This window comes from Cupressus sempervirens, chromosome 3, assembly GCF_028749045.1.
Source record: "Cupressus sempervirens isolate cs-2001-9-10 chromosome 3, ASM2874904v1, whole genome shotgun sequence".
NCBI lineage: Eukaryota > Viridiplantae > Streptophyta > Pinopsida > Cupressales > Cupressaceae > Cupressus > Cupressus sempervirens.
The window spans coordinates 8,888,517-8,909,201 of record NC_143120.1 but is presented as its reverse complement, the minus strand read 5'-3'; positions in this window follow the sequence as shown (position 1 = coordinate 8,909,201).

The following is a 20,685-nucleotide window of genomic DNA, read 5'->3' as shown; positions in this document are numbered from 1 at the left end:
TGTTTAATTATTCAAATGGTACTTATGAATCTTGGGTAGTCGATTCACCCCCTCCCCCTCTCATTTATTCTAAAAATTTCTATAAATTGGTATCAGAGCTCATTGAGCGTATAGAGAAAATTTTGAAGGTACTTAGAGACAAAGATCACAACTCACAAAAGGGATGTACCAAAGCTGAAAAAAGAAATTTTTTTTGCATAGTAAACCTTGATGAGGTTGCTTATATCTAGTATTAGTGATGCTGCTATAAACTTTGTGGACAATGAGTATGTGAACGTAACAAATAATCCTTTAATAACTGAACAAGTAAAGCTAAAGAAAGAACACAATCAAGAAATATTAGTGATGAAGGGCCACACCACCCTTACCAACTCACAAAAAAAATCACAAGAATGTAGAGACAAAGAGATTACAAAAATGCTTCACAAAGCATGCTTTTATTATAAAGCTAAAGAAAGAACACAATCAAGAAATATTAGTGATGAAGGGCCACACCACCCTTACCAACTCATAAAAAAAATCACAAGAATGTAGAGACAAAGAGATTACAAAAATGCTTCACAAAGCATGCTTTTATTATGATTTTATGTTTAATTATTCAAATGGTACTTATGAATCTTGGGTAGCCGATTCACCCCCTCCCCCTCTCATTTATTCTAAAAATTTCTATAAATTGGTATCAGAGATCATTGAGCGTATAGAGAAAATTTTGAAGGTACTTAGAGACAAAGATCACAACTCACAAAAGGGATGTACCAAAGCTGAAAAAAGAAAACTTTTTTGCATAGTAAACCTTGACGAGGTTGCTTATATCTAGTATTAGTGATGCTGCTATAAACTTTGTGGACAATGAGTATGTGAACGTAATAAATAATCCTTTAATAACTGAACAACTAAAGCTAAAGAAAGAACACAATCAAGAAATATTAGTGATGAAGGGCCACACCACCCTTACCAACTCACAAAAAAAATCACAAGAATGTAGAGACAAAGAGATTACAAAAATGCTTCACAAAGCATGCTTTTATTATACTTTAAAATTCTTACAACATCAACGATATGACAGCATAGATATGAATTTTTCCAAAATAAGTTTACAAATGCTTCAACATAAGAGAACTCCACAATAAGAGCTTCCACAAGAAGAGTCTTCACACCAAGAGCTTCACCAAGAGCTCCCATCAACAGAACTTCCACAAAGAAGAGCTTACACTTGAAGAGCTTCACTACAAGAGGTTACACTTGAAGAGCTTGATTACAAATGCTCATAATCCTTTCTTATATAGGCACTTACCACTAAATATGTTACAAACACAACTAATGTGGGATAAAAGGTAAATACAACTACCTTGTAGCAAATATTAAATTCACACCCAAGTATAACTAAGAACCACCATGTGGCCAATTAGAAAATTACATTTCATTTGTTGATCACAACAAATATTAAATGCATGATTTAAGGAACTCTCCACAAACTTCTAAGATGCCACCTACACACCTCGATAAATGGAAAAACAACTATTTTTCTTATTTTTCTATTTATGCTACCTATGCACCTTGAAAATAGAAATTCCTCTTTTCTCCTTTTTTTCTATTTTTAAAAATTTTAAATTACTTTTCCTCTAATTTTTGTCAGTTTCTCTCTCCTCCATTTTTTTTTGTTAAATTATTATTTTTTGATTATTTTTAAAATTTTAAATTATTTTTCCTCTAATTTTTGTTAGTTTCTCTCTCCTCTTTTGTGATGCAAGATGCTCCTACATCAAACACCCATGGTAGGAAAAATTTTGTGGATATGAATTCACAAAATGTGGTAGATACTATCGATATTTTTTTCCCTCTTCTTCCAACACATAGCTGGAACAAGTATGTACTACCAATATATTTCCTTCTTTCTTCTTTTCCAACACTTAGCTAGAACAAGTGTCTACTACTGAAAATACTCCTTTGTAATGAACTTTTTCCAAGTATAACTTTCATCCTCCTCCAATCTTGTTGAATTAAAGACACCTAAAATAAACTCAGCAACACCACACCAATCTTCCTTACTATACCACACATCACTAACAATATCCTCATATAAACCATCATCATCTTTAAAATTCATCTCAAAGACAACATCCCATGATTCGTAATAATTTACCTCTTTCAAATCTTCATCTTTGATTTCTTCTTCCATGTCTTCAACAAGGAAAGTAACCACTTAACTTTGACTTCCAACCAAGAAATTGTATGCATCCTCTACTATTGTAGTCTTCAAATCATCTTCATTTGCTTCTGGCTCACAAATCTTTTCATCTTCATGCTCTTCATGTTCTTTTTCATCTTCTTCAAATTCAGGTTCACAAATATATGTATCTTCATCCTCTTTCTCTTCTTTTGTACCACATGTGTGATGCTCCACTGGATCTTCTTTCTTTTCCACATCCAAAGAATTGTCAACATTTCTTTTCTGGTGATGTGCTCTTCACTTCCGTAACTCAACTTCTAATTCATTTACTTGTTTCTGCAAATCAAAGAATGCAACTCGCAATGCCTCTTGATTTCTCACTCAAATTTTCTCAAGTCTAGGAATCCTCAGAATCCATCTAGTCACAAAAGACATCTTCTTCATTCTCTTCTCTATGATCAAGTCTTCATAAAAAAACTTCATGCAACACAAGCACCTTGTACAAATTGCCTCATAGTTGGTGATTTGTCTACACAATAAAAACTCCTTGACAAAATTCACCTATCCCAAGGTCCTAATGCAAACTGCCTCACATTTGGTGATCTATCCATATGCTTAGGAACTTCTTCTCTGATACCATTTGATGAAGGGACACACTACCCTTACCAACTCACAACCAAAATCACAACAATATAGAGACAAAGAGATGAAAAAAATGTTACACAAAGAATGCTTTTATTATACTTGAAAATTATTACAACATCAACAATATGACATCATAGATATGACTTCTTCCAAAATAAGTTTACAAATTCTTCAAAATAAGAGAACTCCCAAAGAAGAGTCTTCACACCAAGAGCTTTGACCAAGAAAACTTCCGTAAAGAAAAGCTTACACTTGAAGAGCTTGATTACAAGTGCTCATAAGCCTTGCTTATATAAGCACTTACCACCAAAGATGTTACAAACACAACCAATGTAGGATAAAAGGTAAATACACCTACCTTACAACAAATATTATATTCACAAGAATGTACAACTAAGAACCACCATGTGGCCAATTAGAAAATTACATTTCCTATGTGAATCACAAAAAATATTAAATTTATGATTTAAGGAACTTTCCACAAACTTCTAAGATGCCACCTACACACCTCGATAAATGGAATGGCAACTATTTTTCTTATTTTTCTATTTATGTCACTTATGCACCTTGAAAATAGAAATTCCTCTTTTCTACTTTTTTTCTATTTTTCTATTTTAAAATTATTTTTCCTCTAATTTTTGTCACTTTCTCTCTCCTCCAATTTTTTTGTTAAATTTTTATTTTATGATCATACCCGCTTTTTTGTGATGCAAGATGCTCCTGCATCAATTAGATATTTTCTCAACCCTAAGCTCTTCGGATTTTGATAATTTAAAATGTTGTGATAGTGCAAGGAAGATGTGGGAAAATTGGAAAACCATACATGAAGGTAATGACATGTCTTGAGAGCCAAATCAGAGAGTTTGAGAGGTAAATTTCATGACATGAGAATGATGGAAGGTGAGAATATAGTGCAATACTACACAAGAGTCAAAGAAGTTGTTAATTTCATTCATTGTGTGAATAGAAAAATCAAAGATGAAATAGTAATAAGAAAGGTATTGAGGACTCTACTCCATACATACGCCATTATAGTTTCTACAATTCAAGAAATGAGATGCACAATAGGTAACACTTTGACCTTTGAAGGTGTAATTGTTAGACATGCTTCTTTTGAGATGTCTAACTTTGATGACTACACAATTGCTACTATTGAATCTTCCTTTAAGTCACAATTGGTTCTTAGCAAAACTAAAGGAAAACATGTGAAGAGTTATTGTGATATTTGTGATGATGAGATTGATAAACTTGAATCCCTTACTGAAAAATGATTTAGAAAATGAAAAGGTAAAAACAAAGGTAAACTACCTATGATTTGTTTCTCATGTAATAAAGTTGATCATATTGCTATTAGGTGTCTTGACAGAGAGGATAAGGATAAAAGGAAGGAAAGAAAGTACAAAGGAAGAAGAGATGACATAGACTACAAGATAAAAATAGATGACAAAGGTAAGAAATCTTGTTATATTGTTGAAAAAGAAACTTACAATGAATCTAAAAGCAGTGATGTTGAAGTTGTCTATGATATGAAAGAAGATTCTAATGAAGATGAGAAAATTGCATTAATCTCATATGTAAAAAAAAGTAACATATGGATAATTGATAGTGCATGCTCCAATCATATGATTTGTGATAAATACAAATTTGAGGATATTGGTCCATACAAAGGTGGATGTGCTAATTTTGGTAATGACATCCAATGTGTTGTAAAAGGTAAAGGTACTATTCAACTGACTAACAAGATAAAATGTGACAATGTTACTAGGTTGAAGGACCTTTTTTTTTTGAGTGTTTCATAGCTAAACAAATTAGGTTATAGAGTTGAATTCCATAATAGGAAGGCCAAGATACATGATGCTAATGGTAACTTGATTGGAAGTGGTCATCAGAGAAGAGGTAACTTGTTCTATCTAAATTTATCTAATGAGACATGTTTATTTTCAAAACAAGAAGATTCTTTGCTATGGCACAAGAGGTTATGTCATCTAAATTTTGACAATTTAGTGAATATCAATATAATGAAGAAAGTAAGAGGGTTTCCCAAACTAAAGAATCCTGACAATGTTATGTGTAAACAATGTCAATTGGGAAAAATGACCAAGTCTAGTTTCAAGAGAAAAACATATACTTCTAGTTTTATTTTGGAATTGGTTTATACTCACCTATGTGGATGCATTGATGTTCAAATCTATTTTGGAGATAGGGTATGTGCAAGATCATGGTCAATCAAACTATGCCCTTAAGTGGCAATGGAAAATCAACAAATCAAGGTTATATCAACTTGTTATGAAATTTCTATAAAAAAATTGAGAGAAAAGAATATGTAAGAAATTGAATTTAGTTTCTAAACTACTAGGCATTATCTGAGAAAAATAAATTTTGATTGGTCAATTTTTTTAATTTTAATGCAATAGTACAAAAATTTCAAGACAAAAATCTGAAGTAGACATATGTCTGACCATCTTAGTCAAAATAAAATGATAATACTTTTTAATAATGTTCTAGATATAAGAAGTACACTCGTGCTTGAATGTGACACATATTTTTGGGTATTTTATTTTAAATAAAATAATTAATTATGAATTTTCTACTATAGTAATTTTAGAATTAAAATAATCTCATGTCTGACCACCTTAATTAATTTAAAACTTTGCAAAATTTAATTTTCTTTTTCTTTTTCATTATAGTAGAAGAAGTATAGAATGTGATGCATCTTTTAGATTTCAAAAAATTTGTACCATTTGAAAGTAATAGTTATTTTCCAATGAATGTGTCAATTAACACTTTATACATAACTCCATCAGAAAATAAGCAATAATTACTTTTGAGCTCATAATTTGGTAGACATTATATTTATGGAAAGACGAGAACATTCTTAAGTACCCCTTTTCATTTCATCAAAATTAGGTGGAAAAAAGTCGTCAGATACATGTTTGAAGTAAAAAAACACATAAGAAAAAGCCAAAAACATATTTTGAAGATGTTTTTAGAGTTGACCATGTAAGGATTCTATCCAAAGATACATTAGGCCTTATAAAGGTATCAATTTTTTTGTTTGGTATTAGGATGGGTGGGAAAAAAGTTAGAATAGATTTTGAAATTCTTTGAGGCATTTTAGATCACCACTTTTTGGCATGCCATGATTCTGCACATACCTAATAAGTATTTTATTCTATTTGTTGATGATTACTCTAGGATAATTATTGTGATGTTCCTTAAAGATAAATCTGACACTTTGTAGTTATTCAAGTGGTATTTGGCCAGAGTTAAAAAATAAACATGGAAGAGTTTGAAGTGCTTGAGATATGATAGAGGTGACGAATTCATTTCAAATGAGTTCAATGCATTCTTTAATGACAAAGGAATTAGAAGATAGATTTCAGCAACAAGGACCCCTCCTTAGAATGTGATAACTTAAAGGAGAAAGATATCAATAATGGACAGTGAAAGAACCTTGATGATGGAGAAAAGTGTATAGAAGAAGTATTGGAGAGAAGTTGTCTAGTATTGTTGTCTATACCTTGAATTGAGTAAAAGTCAAGAAATATACAAATGCTATAGCTTTTGAACTATGGTATGGATATGCTTCTAATGTAAAAATTGCAAAATATTTGGAAGAAAATGCTACATACTTAAAGAAAATAGGAATGTAAAACTTGATTCAAAAAGTGATGAAGGTATATTCCTAAGATATCTCACCAAGAGTAGAGCTTATAAGTGTTTGAATTCTAACACTAGCAATGTTGTGGAAAGTGTAAATGTGAAAGTTGATGTGTTTTTTGAAAGAAGTAAAATTTCATGCAATGAAGAACTTGAAGATTATAGTAAATTCATCTATATGGATGATGGTGCTTCTAATACTCTAAATGAACAAACAAATTAAGTTTCAGTTTCCTAGCAGACATGAAATCATATTGTGTAACAAATTAATGAACAATGAATAGTGGGTGTTGAGGAATATATTGAAGATGCTAAGCCACATACAAGGAATTCCAAACATCATATAGAGAATTTCAAGCATACATAAATTGGACCAAAACCTAAACAAGAAAGAGAAAATGATACTGAGATAAGTTTACAAGATGAAGATAGAGGAATAGAGAAGGAAACCATATGTACTAGAAAAGTGTGTAAGAAGACATCACAAACTAGAACAAATTATTGGCAATGTTGAATCAAGTGTTATGATAAGGAAAAGACTCAAAGATGATACATGCCTACTTTGTGAATTTGAGCCCAAATCAATAAAAAATGCATTAGACAATGAAGATTGGACTTATAAAATAAATGGAGAAATTGAATTGATTGAGAAAAATAATACTTTGAATTTAATACCAAGACCTAAAGACAAAAATGTTATTGGAACAAAATGGGTTTTTAGGAACAAACTCAATGAAAATGGTGAAGTAACAAGAAACAAGGCAATATTGGTGTTGGAATTCTCTACAATAACTGGGGGGGGGGGGGGGTGGAGGGTGAATTAGTTCTCCAAGGCCCAAAAGTAAAAATAAAACTTTCTAGTGCTTAACAGATCCATATCCATAAAACCATAACCTACATGCATCCATTATATCATACAATACCTTAACTTAGTAGGTTACTATCCTAGGTCAAAATAACTTTGTAGAAATGTCATCATGAAATACCAAAAGAAAATTCACACAATTTGACTCAAGGATTTTACGTGAAAGCCCAATTAGGAAAAAACCACCAGTAACATGTTACCCAATTTCACTCTTCTAAAGTGATTCCCTATGAAAGGCTAAACCTATTAAATGTTACAATGCACACTGTTAAATGTGACCAAGTTAGATGATTTTAATCACCCTATTAGGAGTGAACCTTGTTAGAGGACTCTAGAACATTCCATTAGAATGTCATCTGATATTTACAAATGATTTTTAGGTCAACCTTAATCCAAAGGATTTTATCCACACTGGTATAGTTGCTAGAAAGAAATAGTAGCACTTGATCTGATAAAACCTTACAACTCACTTGCAAATTATAGATCCCTAGGTTAGTCCTCCATTCTCTTTGGCATTCATACTCTTCAGCTCTAATAGCTTGTTCACCCTTCAAGAATTCATCCCCTTAATCCTTCTTTATTTGTATCTCAACTGTTGTCTTTTCTATTCAGCCATTACATGAAGCAACACCCTAGACTCCTTGTCTTCCTTAGGTTATCGCACATGACAACCTTTGCTTTTGTTCAACTATCTCTATAAATAGAAAATTTAGATCTTTTTCTTCTTAACCACAATTGTTCATTCTAGGGTTAGGTAAGACTCAATGAATCTACCCACTTTTCCATTTTTGTTCCTCCAAAAACTTCCTCTACAATCTTCCTTGAATTCACCTCAAAATGGTTTATCTTGAATTTGATGCCACTAGCTCATCATAGTCATCTTCCACATGCTTCACATAATTCAATAAATCAAATTAGTCAACTCAAATTTGTCAAATCTTTGATTTAACAATGTTTGATGTCACTTGGCATCTATATTGTTTTGTCACTCAGCCAACACTAGTTCACTTGGAAAACACTAAAGTTTATTGATGCTCGACATTAACTAAACTTTACTTCGCATATACCAACTCTCACTCATCTTGCACTATTTGTCATCTTTTCTTGACACTTCTTTATTTTCAACCGACTTCTACATTTTCTTGCTTGCCTTGTACTAATTGGTTTGTTATTATAGACTTTAAGTAGATAAACAATAACTAAAGTATCAATGACTTACTTGGTCTTTATGCTCCTTTTATAGACCAAATAACTCAACCTTTCTCTAGGTTCTCTTATTATCTCCTCTTTTCAAATCATCTTCATCAATCAACCAAATTATAACATTTAGACCAAAAAGAAATTATCTCACCATAAAATAGAAGGCTAGACATCATTGAAAAAATAATGATTGTTCCATTACAAGTTCTACACTTCAAAACAATGTCTTTTCAAAAATCTCCTATTTGAATAAGGTAAACTTTTGAGTGTGAGGATGAATCCATAGTTCAAACTTGGACCCATAAAACTTTCACCACACATCCATCACATGCATTCAATGAGTAAGCTGAAATATCATGTAAAGAATATACATATAGATCATGTAAACATGTAAGCAATCACACATATAACACCAGATATGATTACCCATAAACCCTCCAAGTAAGAAGGTAAAAATGGGGTGGGGATGACACCCACAAATCTTCACTACTATAGTTGTAAAGTGTATCCAATTAAGGTTACAATGTTTTGATCATGAGTCATGATCTACCCTATGAAAGTTATGCCCTATTAAAGGCTTACAAAGACTATTAGGTCTCACCTTGTTAGAGCATTTCAACACCCTATTAGAAGTGTGCCTTGTTAGAGCACTTAAACTTACGACTAAGTAAGCACCCTATTAGAGGATTTCATACAACATGTTAGGACTACTCTGTTAAGAGATTTTGACTAAAATCACCTATTAAAATGTCTTAGCATTAACCCTACGGTTAGCACTTGTTTGCTTGATAACAGATCACCTCTAAACAATGTCTTCTTGATCCTTCTCAATCAGATATTTCTTTGTTGTATGCACTTCTCTTTCCTCTATTCTGCTCTAACTCATTTTGCAATGCAATGTCACTTCATAACTTCTAATTCACCATGAAAACTCTATTTGTGCATGCAAACTTCTCTCTTCATTCCTTCATGCTCTCTCTAGAGTTTAGGGTTTCATCCTCCTTAAGAAGACTTGGTGACTTAGGGTTAGGTATGAATCTACAGCTAAGATTCATCTATTTTTCCGCTTAAACCTTTCGATTTCTAATTGGCTGCATGTAATTGCATAGGGAATCCAAATAGAGATGTTTCCTTATCTCCAAAATATCAAAATATAATCTTAAGTCAGCTAAAAAATAGTTTACATAGTTTTTTGTGCCATTACAAACAAATATGTCCAAACTATTTCACTTGGCATCTAAAGTCTCTAATGCTTGACATGCACTAATTTTTATACTATGACTTGACATCTATAACACTTGACATCCACTATTTACTTGGCTCCTAAATCACTTAGCATTGTCTATCTACTTGGCACTTGAGTGACTCAGCTTGGTCTATATTTACATGTTGTGCTTGGCATGTATTACTAGTTTGGCATGAACTAAGTAAATGGCTTAAGTGTGCTGACACTCATTTGTCAAAACCAATCTGAGATAAAAAATGTGCCCCTTTGACATGAGTGTCAAAAATACTTGAATATACATTATCAACCTTAATCTCTTGAGCATAACATATCCATGACTCAGCTTATATAGAAAACTTCAAAATTTCAAAATTTTGCAGTAAATTAGATACATCAAAATTTGATAACACCCCCTAAGTTAATATGTCTATTTTGTATTGAAAATATATGCTCCTTTCTAAGTAAATGTGTCTCAGCTAATACACTTTGACTTCAATGTGTTGATAATCTTTCATTCTCTCCTTTAGCTAATATCTTTCCCTTTTGCTCTTTTCTCCCCAAAAAGTATTTTTCCCCCAATGATGTATCTCCCCCTTTCCTATTCTTGTCTTTTGCTTATACTCCCCCAAATATGTATTATATCTCCCTAACAATATATCTCCCCCTTTTTGACACTTGTGTCAAATAGGCTATACATTTATAGTGTGTTTTTCTAGAAAATATTTATGGACATCCATTATTATCTTGAGGGTTGCATCCCAATTATTACATGCAACATCTAATGACTTGATTTGGATTGCAAGATTGGAAACAAGATGGACAAGACCATCTAACATAGAAATATTGGGGTCTTTCTTCAATAGAGTTTCAGAATAACTTAGCTCCTTGTGCATGATCTCCATATGTGGGGTGAGGGATGTTTAGGTTTGGCACTACAATTTGTGATGGAATATCTTCCATGATCAGCTTCTAAAGAGTTTGTGTAGGAGTGCCAGATGCTGGTAAGGCTACCAATGCTTGGATGACAACTTGTTCCTTCACCTTTGGTGTTAGCTCACTCTCTTAAGGCTTGCCCTAGTATATCACTATGACTTGACTAGCACCTTGTCCCTATGTTGTAGGTATAGATGAATCTATCTATCCTATTTCTTGTTCTCCTGTAGTAGTGTCTTTCTCTTCTCTTGTATCAACCTTGGTAGATGTATCTAGTGTCATTTGGACCAAAGTTTGTACATGAGTAATTATAGGGATGATAGAAGGTGGTTCTTGGGGATTCACCTTTTCCCTTGTGACATCAGTTACTACCATTTTCAATTCATCTAGGGGTCAGTGCAAGAAGTTGGGTCTCACTTTTGGCCAAAAAGGGGAAGTGTTTTTCCTGTTTTTGAAATATTTTGTCAATTGATGCCAAAATTTGAGCCATTTAGAGATTAAATATAAAAAAACTTTAGAAATAAAAATTATAGTACCTGGAATTTTCTTTTTGAATATGTAATTTATTTGTATACCCATATGATAGATTTTTTTTTTGGTATGGATCTTTAAAAGCCACTTTTTGAAAATGCCTGTTTCAGGACCATACCACGCTTATGTACAGACACCATAATTTGACACAAATGAATGAATTTTTGTGAATCATTTTAAATGGAGTTACCTGACACACCAAAGATTGATGAGAATATTTTTCTTGAATTTTTTAATGAATATTTATTTATTTATTAATTTTTAATTGGCTATAAAAGAAAATTTTAAAATCTCTCATGTACGGACACCATAATTTGATCAAAATTTCACTTTTTTCAATTTTTTTTTTTAAAACTTCAAAAGAATTGAATGTAGATTGATGATATATAAATTAATTTAAGAAAAAATATAAAATAAAAAAGTTATTAAAGTTTTAGTGAACATTGCTATTTTACATTTAGGTACCACCTTTGATTAAAAAAAAAAAAAAAATAGTAAATAAAAACATAACTTTATAAAATTTATATTTTTGAAACCAAGACAATGAGAGCTCTAACGGGTTTTTGTTTCGTAAAAAAATTTGATCGGGAAGACCCTCTAAAAATTATGGCAAGGCATGAATTTGTTAGTTCAATGCCTTAGCCAAATCTTAAGAGGCCAAGGCATAGGCTTGGTCTCACCAAGCCTGTCCCAAACCAAAATCCGAGGCAGAAAAAAAAATCCCACCTCATGCTGTAAGAAACGGGCACCCGTTATTTGAATTTCAAAAAATGGGTACCCATTTTGAAAAGCTAAAAGCGCCATGTAAAATCTGCCGAAAACTTAAAAATTTGAATTTTTAAGAAATGGGTACCCATTTTTTACTTTTAAAAAATGGGTACTCGATTTTTAAAAAATGGGTACCCATTTTTTATTTTTAAAAAATAGGTGCCCATTTCTTAAAAATTTAAATTTAAAATTTTTTGAGAAACGGGTACCTGTTTTTTGAAAATAAAAAATGGGTACTCGATTTTTAAAAATAATAGGTGCCCATTTTTTAAATTTAGGGTCGGGCACCTGAACCAAAAATGGGTGCCCATTTTTTAAAATCGGGTACCCGTTTCTAAGAAGTTTCATTTTGTGGATTTGACTTTTGTGAAATTGCAACCCAACTTTGTGCATTCACCCCTAGACTGACCAAAACTAGATTTTGACAAAGTTTAGCATGCAATGTAGATTGATCTAATATCTTCTTCAAGTCTTCTGTAGTAAGAGGATTGATGTTCTGAGCTAATAGATTAGAGACATCCTTGATAGGTATAGTTTCAATAGTCTTAGTTGTGTCATGGGGAGGACTAACATTTGGCAATTATGTGTCATGCACACTCTATTCTTCTTGCTACTCAAGCTCAGTTGTTTCCTTTTCATCTTTGTTCACTTTTGTCTCTCCTCCAACTGTGTTGTTTTTGTCATCATCTTCTTTATCATCATCATTAACCTCTAAAGGGCCAGTTTCTCCTTTCTTCACTATGGTTAACCCATAAATGAGTTTCCATATTTGTGTTGACTTCTTAACAACATCCTCAATGTTATTTTGGAGAACGCTAAAGGCTTTGTATTTAGGTGTGAACCTAACTATATATTTCTTCATAGCCTTAGCAATTTGTATCTTAGTCAACTCTAGCATTACTTGGGCTAGTGTTGCATCCCTAATTTGTCTTTCCAAATTTAGATGATAATGCCATTTTTTCTCAACTATGTCATATAAACTCTTAGGTATAGAGTTGGAAAATTCTAGTGGTGTTGTCTTGAACTTTAACATCATATCGTATAATGCCTCTTCCACTTGGTTTTTCTCCACTTTACCCAATTTGTCAAAATCAACATGACTAAAACCTAATAAATCTACATCCTTCTTTAGATTTTCAGATAAATTTTCAATATTTGAGAGAGGAATGTGACTCACCACCTTTAATTGGCTAATGTCATCTAACTTTTTTTTCTCTTCCTCAGAATCAGGTTGTGCCACATACTTCCTTCTCTATCTTTTCTACTCCTAACCTCCTTGTTCTGTTTGCTGTTTCCTTTCCTTAGCCTTTTTTGTTGTATCACGTGTACTGGCTCTAGTTGTAGGAGCAATGCGCTTTGGCTTACTTGGTTTGACAAGTTTCTTTTTCCTTTGCACTAGTTCTGCCTTTGCCTTAGTTTCGCCTTTGCCTTTCTTTTCTTTTGCTCGGTAGGAGTAGGTACTTCCTCAACTTCTTCTCCCTCAACACCTTTAATCTCCTACTCTTCCTTATCTTCTCCCATGCCCTATGTCAATGGTAGAGGTTCTTGAGCTTGAGTTTCTTCTTCCTCTTCATCATCTTCTTGTTCTTCCTCTTCCTCCTTAGCACTCTCTCCAAAATTTTCTTACAACTTCTTTACTAGTTTGTCCTTCTTCTTAATAACTGATGCAATTTTTTGTTCCATAGTAATCTTGGACTTTGCTACTTCATAGTTCCCAAAAACTTTTATAGTTTTGTCTACTTCTTCTACTAGTAGAGCTATTATAGTTGATGAGGCTTTATCTTCATTTACCTCATACTCTAAGGGTCTCAACCATCTTACCATTGGTGTGGCAGCTTGTACAAATGTGTAATCAAAATCAACAAGAAAAAATACATCATTATGGTGTTTTTGAATTAAAGAAACTGGTATTCTTAGCCTCTCCTTCATAGACTTCTTGAAATATTAAAAGTAACTAGTCATTAAGGATTCAAGATTTTCTCCTAGCTCCTCAATGTACTCACCAATTTGTATTGCAACTGATCTGTTAGTCTTCTATCTCATAGTACCAAAAGAGGGGAATGTGTTTTGCACATAAAAGAATATACAAATCAAAATTGAACCAAATTTGCATTGTGCACTCTTGGTTTTCCTAATTGATCCAAGATTCTCCATCAGTTGTTGCAATTGTAGCTCTACTAGATCATATGTATGATCTTTCTTTACAATCTTGTAAACAACATCCACAACTATGTAGGGTATGCTATTCAATTTGCTAGATTGATAGAATTTGTGTGATATTATACTTACAACAAAGTTTAATAATTGATAAATGATTATGTCTATAGTCATACCTCTTTTATTCCAGACTGCTCCAGTGTTCTTCTCAATCACTTCCTTAGAGTCACTTCTTAGTGCAATCTTAGGCTGATCTAGGGTTGGGTAACCAGTAACCCTATGGATTATTCTCTTAGTATTCTTGATAGGTCCACTCTCCAACCATAAGGAACCATCATGAATTTAGCTCAATACTATTTGTATCCAGTCTATCTTAAATAGTTTAGAAAAATCTAGGGCTCGTGTTAAACCCTTTTTCTCAATAATTTTGTATTCTTCTTTCAAAATACCATTTTCAAACAACCTTTTGTATGCACCTCTAATTTCCATGTCACCAATGCTTCCTATCTTGCAATTGTAATATTTCCTCACATCTTGTACCATTATTACATTTTGCGGGATCATAGACAATGCACCATAAGGGTCTTGTTTATAAGAAATGTTAGGAATGGCTTTAAACACGGGCTACTTAACTTCATTACTAACTAGCTAAACATTTAAAACTTCCTTCCCTTCAACATTTTTTGAACTTGATGCCATTGTGTCAAACTAGGGTTTATAAAAATTTAAACTATGTAGCTTGGCTCTTGATAAATACCTTAGGAGATTTGATGAACTAGCATGAGATCATTGCTAAAATCTCTTGCAACTACTTTGAATGAATTTCTAGATCACCTTATGCTTTGCTTGCTCTTTCTTGAATTTGAAATGATGATAAATGAGATAAAATAGATCAAATACCTTGCATTTAATGATGAGTGTTTACATAGCTATAAGCTTAGCATTAACCAATTTTAGGCTCATTCAGCATCCATTGACATTTCCATCACTTGACAACTACTATGAGCTTGACATCAACTAGCCAAACTTCTAGCTCGACATCTTCTAGCATTCCACTTGGCATACATAGGAAATATTTCATGCTTGGCAAAAACATGAAAAATTTAAAGATTTATCTTGAATTCTGAACAACATATTGCATCTTTATTCATGCTAATTAAGTCTTTTTAGTACTATAACCTTTTAGAACTAATGCCTAATATAGCCTTTAAATATTAGTCCTACATACCTATTGATTGCCTAGTTTGGTGAGGTGTAATCACCTGACTCTTTGGGTGAAGTGATCCCTTCTCCATTTGATGTGCCACAATCATCTTTCTTCTTCCATATCTTATTCATCTCATCTCTGATGTGTTCAACATCTGTCGTGCCTTTTCCTTTATCAAATTCACAACTTGGTGCTTTTGACCTAGTTGGATAATATTTACTGATATGACTACTCGTCAAACAGCTAAAACATGTGGTTTGACTCAACCATCTTTTGTAGTTACCACTGAAGTGTTCCCTAATACAATTCTCAAAAACATGTCCATATTCTTGACAATAATGACAATTATATCTTGTATTATAACCCCAATTGTAAGAGTTGCCATTGTTCTTTACTTTTGTTTTCCTATTTGATGACTACATGGGTTTGGAGTTGCATTCAAAAGCTCTATGTCCATACTTCTAACAGTTATAGCAATAACCTTCAAATATTTGTGTGTGCATGATCTTGGTTCTACATTCATGTACATGATGAACTTGATTTTTGCACTTATGGTACTGAACCATTCTCTTAGGCTTTAAATTTTTATTTACAGTCTTGCTCCTACACATATTAGTAGTATGTCTTTTCTTACCACAATTATGAAAAGTAGGTTTGGAGTTCTTACCTTTGTTGTTCCTTTCTTTAGAACTTTTGGATGACTCTCTTTCTTTAGTGCTTATGTATCCCAATATAGATGTATCATTGCTAGATATAGGGGATCTTAGTAATTGCTCAAAGTATTTGATGACTTCATTTGTTTTGTTGAAACTTTTAGCAAATTTATTTTCTCTCTTTAGGTCACTTAGCATTTGTTCATTCTATAGATTCAATGTAGTTATCTCAATGTCCTTGACATTCAATTCATAGTTGGCATTCATCATTTGACTTAGAGTATCCAATTGGATGTTGGAAATCTTGGTTAGTTCTATTGACTTCTCTTCTAGTCTATCGGCCAAAACTCTTTTATCTTCTTCAATCATGGCTTTCTTCTTTTGTTTAACCTCTTTGCATACTAGTATGGCTTGTGATTCTTTCTCTAACTTGAGATTTCTAATTTCCTTAGCTTGGATTCTATTCTTTTCCATTAGATCTTCAACTGCTACATCAAATTCATTGGAGTTTCCATCTTCAAATAACTTAGTAGTGTCTATCTCTGTGTATTGTGTGTCATTCTCCACAATAGCAATTTATTTCCTTCTCTTCAAGGAATTCTTTAGAGCTTCTCTTGCTTCATTTAGTTGATGTAGAATGAGAGGTATTTCAATCTCCTAGTTCTCAATAGTCTTTTCCAATTTGTAGACTTTCATTTCAAGATCTTTCCTCAAAGTTACAAAGATTCTTTTTCAGAGAAAAAAGCTATGATACCAATTGTTGGAATTACAATAGGAAAGGTAAAGTTCTGAGTGGAGGGGGGAGGGGGTGAATTAGTAGTTCAAATTTGGACCCATAAAACTTTCACCACACATCCATCACATGCATTCAATGAGTAAGCTAAAATTTCAAATAAAGCATATACATCTAAACCATGTAAACATGTAAGCAATCACACACATAACACCAAATATGATTACCTAGAAACCCTCCAAGTGAGAAGGTAAAATTGAGGTGATGATGAAACTCACAAATATTCACTACTATAGTTGTAAAGTGTATCTAATTAAGGTTACAATGTTTTGATCATAAGTCATGATCTACCTTGTGAAAAGTCTATCGTATTAAAGGCCTACAAAGACTGTTAGGTCTCACCTTGTTAGAGGATTTCAAAACCTGTTAGAAGTGTTCCTTGTTAGAGGACTTCAACTCACAACTAAGTAAGCACCCCATTAAAGGATTTCATATAGCTTGTTAGGACTACTCTGTTGAGAGATTTTGATTGAAATCACCTATTAAAATGTCTCAGAATTGATCCTATAGTTAGCACTTGTTTTCTTGATAATAGATCACCTCTAAAAAATGTCTTTTTGATCCTTCTCGATCAAATATCTCTCTTTTGTATACACTTCTCTTTCCTTTATTCTGCTCTAATTGATTTTGCAATGCAATCTCACTTCATAACTTCTAAGTCATCCTGGATGCTCTATTTGTGTGTGCAAACTTCCCCCTTTTCTCCTTCATGCTCTCTATAGAGTTTAGGGTTTTGTCCTCCTAAATCTATGGCTAAGATTCATCCATTTTTCTGCTTAAACCTTCCCATTTTTTGATTGTCTATATGTAATTACATAGGGAATACAAATAGAGATTCATCCTTATCTCCAAAATATCAAAATATAATCTTAAGTCGACTAAAAAATGGTTTACATACTTGTTTGTGCCATTACAAACAAATATGTCCAAACTATTTCACTCAGCATCTTAAGTCTCTAATGCTTGGCATGCACTAATCTTTATACTGTGACTCGATATCTATAATTCTAGGTATCCACTGTTTACTCGTCTCTTGAATCACTCATCATGGTCTATCTGCTCGAGTAATTGATTTAATTATTTCAATATTTCATAAGGTTTGATCATTTTATCCTAAGCCTTATTTAATTAAAAGAAAACCTCTCTTTTAATTAAAATATTAATCTACATTTAATTAATGAAGAGAAAAAACCCTCTTTTAATTTAATTAAATATTTTCTATTTAATCAAAAGAACTTGCTCCATTTTAATTAAATAAAATCCCACTTGAAAAAAGGAAATAAATTAAATATAAGTATATAAATCTTTTTTTCTCTACACTTGAATGCACATATCTCTAAGTGGGATTCCTCTTTTTCCTCTTTCCACTTTCTACTCAAATACTTCACTTTTCTCATTGGTGAAAGTTTGTCTAACATGGATCAAACTCTATTATCCCATATTGGTTGTGAGAAGCCTCTCGCCTCCACATTTTCCTTTATAAGGAGCCCCTCCTTCTCATTTTCATATAGAGAATGACATAGAGAAATATATAGACATAGATAGAGAGAAATAGAGAGAAAGATATAGAGAGAGATATATAGAGAGAGATATAGAGAAAATATCTCATTGCTATAGTATTGTTATGCTACAGGTTTAGAGAGCAATTTTGGAGGAGTTTGAGCTGTAGGGTTTGGAAATTGGAGCTCCATTGCAACTTCTCTCTTCTTGTCTTATTCTCTCTTGCATCCATGACTTCCATCATCAAGTTTCATCCTTGCATTTTCATATTATCTTAGAGTCATATTTGTTTTCATAGATTAATATTGCATTGCTATTTTCTTTCATAGATTAGATTTTCTTTCTTGCATTGCTTTGCATTTTTATCATTTAGATTAGCTTACATCTTCATTTACATGGATATTTTGATCTTTGGATCTATCCTTTTATGGTGTACTTGCATGGGCAAAAACTAGGTCAAACTAAGGGCCTCCATTACAAAACCTTGCACTCCATGAATAGAGGGTTATGAGCTTCCATTTGAGACCTCATTCTTGAGCAATCTTCAATATAATGACTCATAAAAGTGTGCTCACATTCTAGGCATACATTTTTAGTACCCACTATGGGGGAACCCACCTTTACTTGCTGGTTTTAGATATTTTTGGAGCTAACCCTCTTATGCAAATTTGTTTGGAGATAGAAAACCCTAGATCTTAAAGATTTGATCATATCTCCCAAATAGCTTGGTCTTTTGGTCTGAATTGTTTTTTGCAGGTTGATGACATATTAGAGAAGCTTTGGTGAATTTTTTTTTCTGAGGTATGTTCTATTTTTTATAATTTTTCTTGATTTTTCATGAAAAATCATTTTAGACACAAATTAACAATTTTTTTTACAAAAGCCTACATTTTTAGAAAGGTCTCTAAATTATAAATAGGTTTGGTTCTTTGCATTTTGATTTTAGAGATCATATTAAGGCTCAATAATTTGATTTGCAAAAACTAGTCTATTTTGACAAAATGACTCCCTAGTGCACAAATAAAAAGATCTTTTGAAAATTCTAACACTTTTGGAAAGCTATCTAATTTTTGATAGGTGCCTCTTTTTTGCATTTAGGGTTTTGGATCCAAATTCATATCATATAGGTTGAATGTTGTTGACTAGGTAAAAAATCAATATTAAGAAAAAGGCATTTAATAAATAGCATGCATTTAATTTTCACATGGATCAATGCATAGTGTGAGCTTTCATTTGGATTATTTTTTGGTTATTATCACTCTTAAACATTAGATTTTTAAATCTAACCCTAGTTTTGCATAAGTTGGATATATATTGCATATCTTGTGTTTTCTTGTTTTGCTTGTTTTTTTCATTGCGAGCGAGCCTTCAAGCATAAATGAAAGGTATAACAAAGAAAAGACACATTGCAAGAATCGCTTTGTATTTTTTTGGATCTCTATAACATTTGTATTTGGAAATGAAATGAACCCTCTCATGTATTTGGCTTGAGTGTTTTTACATGCTTTCATAAATTCACACTACATTTGGTGCTCTAAAATTGGATCTAGATTTACTTTCATGCATATGTGTTTTACATGGTAATTAGGCCCTATGAACACTATATGTGGAGTTCTGGAGGGATTTTTCTTCATTCACTTGCCTTATAGGTGAAGTTCTTCTCGACAATAAATCCCCTTGTAGGTAGGGAAGGATATTTGTTATTATCTCACTATTCCACTTGGGTTTTTCCTCAACACCCATTAATACTTTTTCTTTTGAGATTGGTATTCTGTTTTTTGTTGGATTTTTCAAAAATTTGGTGAGGTGATTTTGAATTAGCATGTCAAATAATCTTGTTAGCTATTTTTGGGTAAGGTGAAGAGGCTAGAGGAGTATGCTCTATTTTATTTTGGGCATATCAAAAACTTGGAACCCTTGAATCCAAACCAAGTCCCCATGTGGTACAACTTTGTGAGTCTTCTTTGATTAGAGAGGGTTAACCATAGTGGACATTCCCTTTATTGGGTCAACCACATGGACAAAAACTCAAGTGGTAATAGTCATTTTTGAGATGGTAGTAGCAAACACTATGTAAATATCCTTATGGGAGAAATCCTCATGGGTGTAGTCTTTTGTTGGGTTATTAGATATCCTCAGTATCTTCAATTGATTAAATTATCAAAATATGTCAAAACCTTGGTGTGCCAAGATTGGATTTCACCCATTTTAGATTGCAAAAGCTACAGAGTTGAACATTACTAAGAACTATAGTGCTACCAAATTTTCTTTTCTAGGACTATGTGCATGATTGGAAAATATTTTGAGAATGTACACAATGGTGGTTCTAGGGATTAGACTGATACTATGACACTATTTTGGTTCATGTGCAAGGTTGC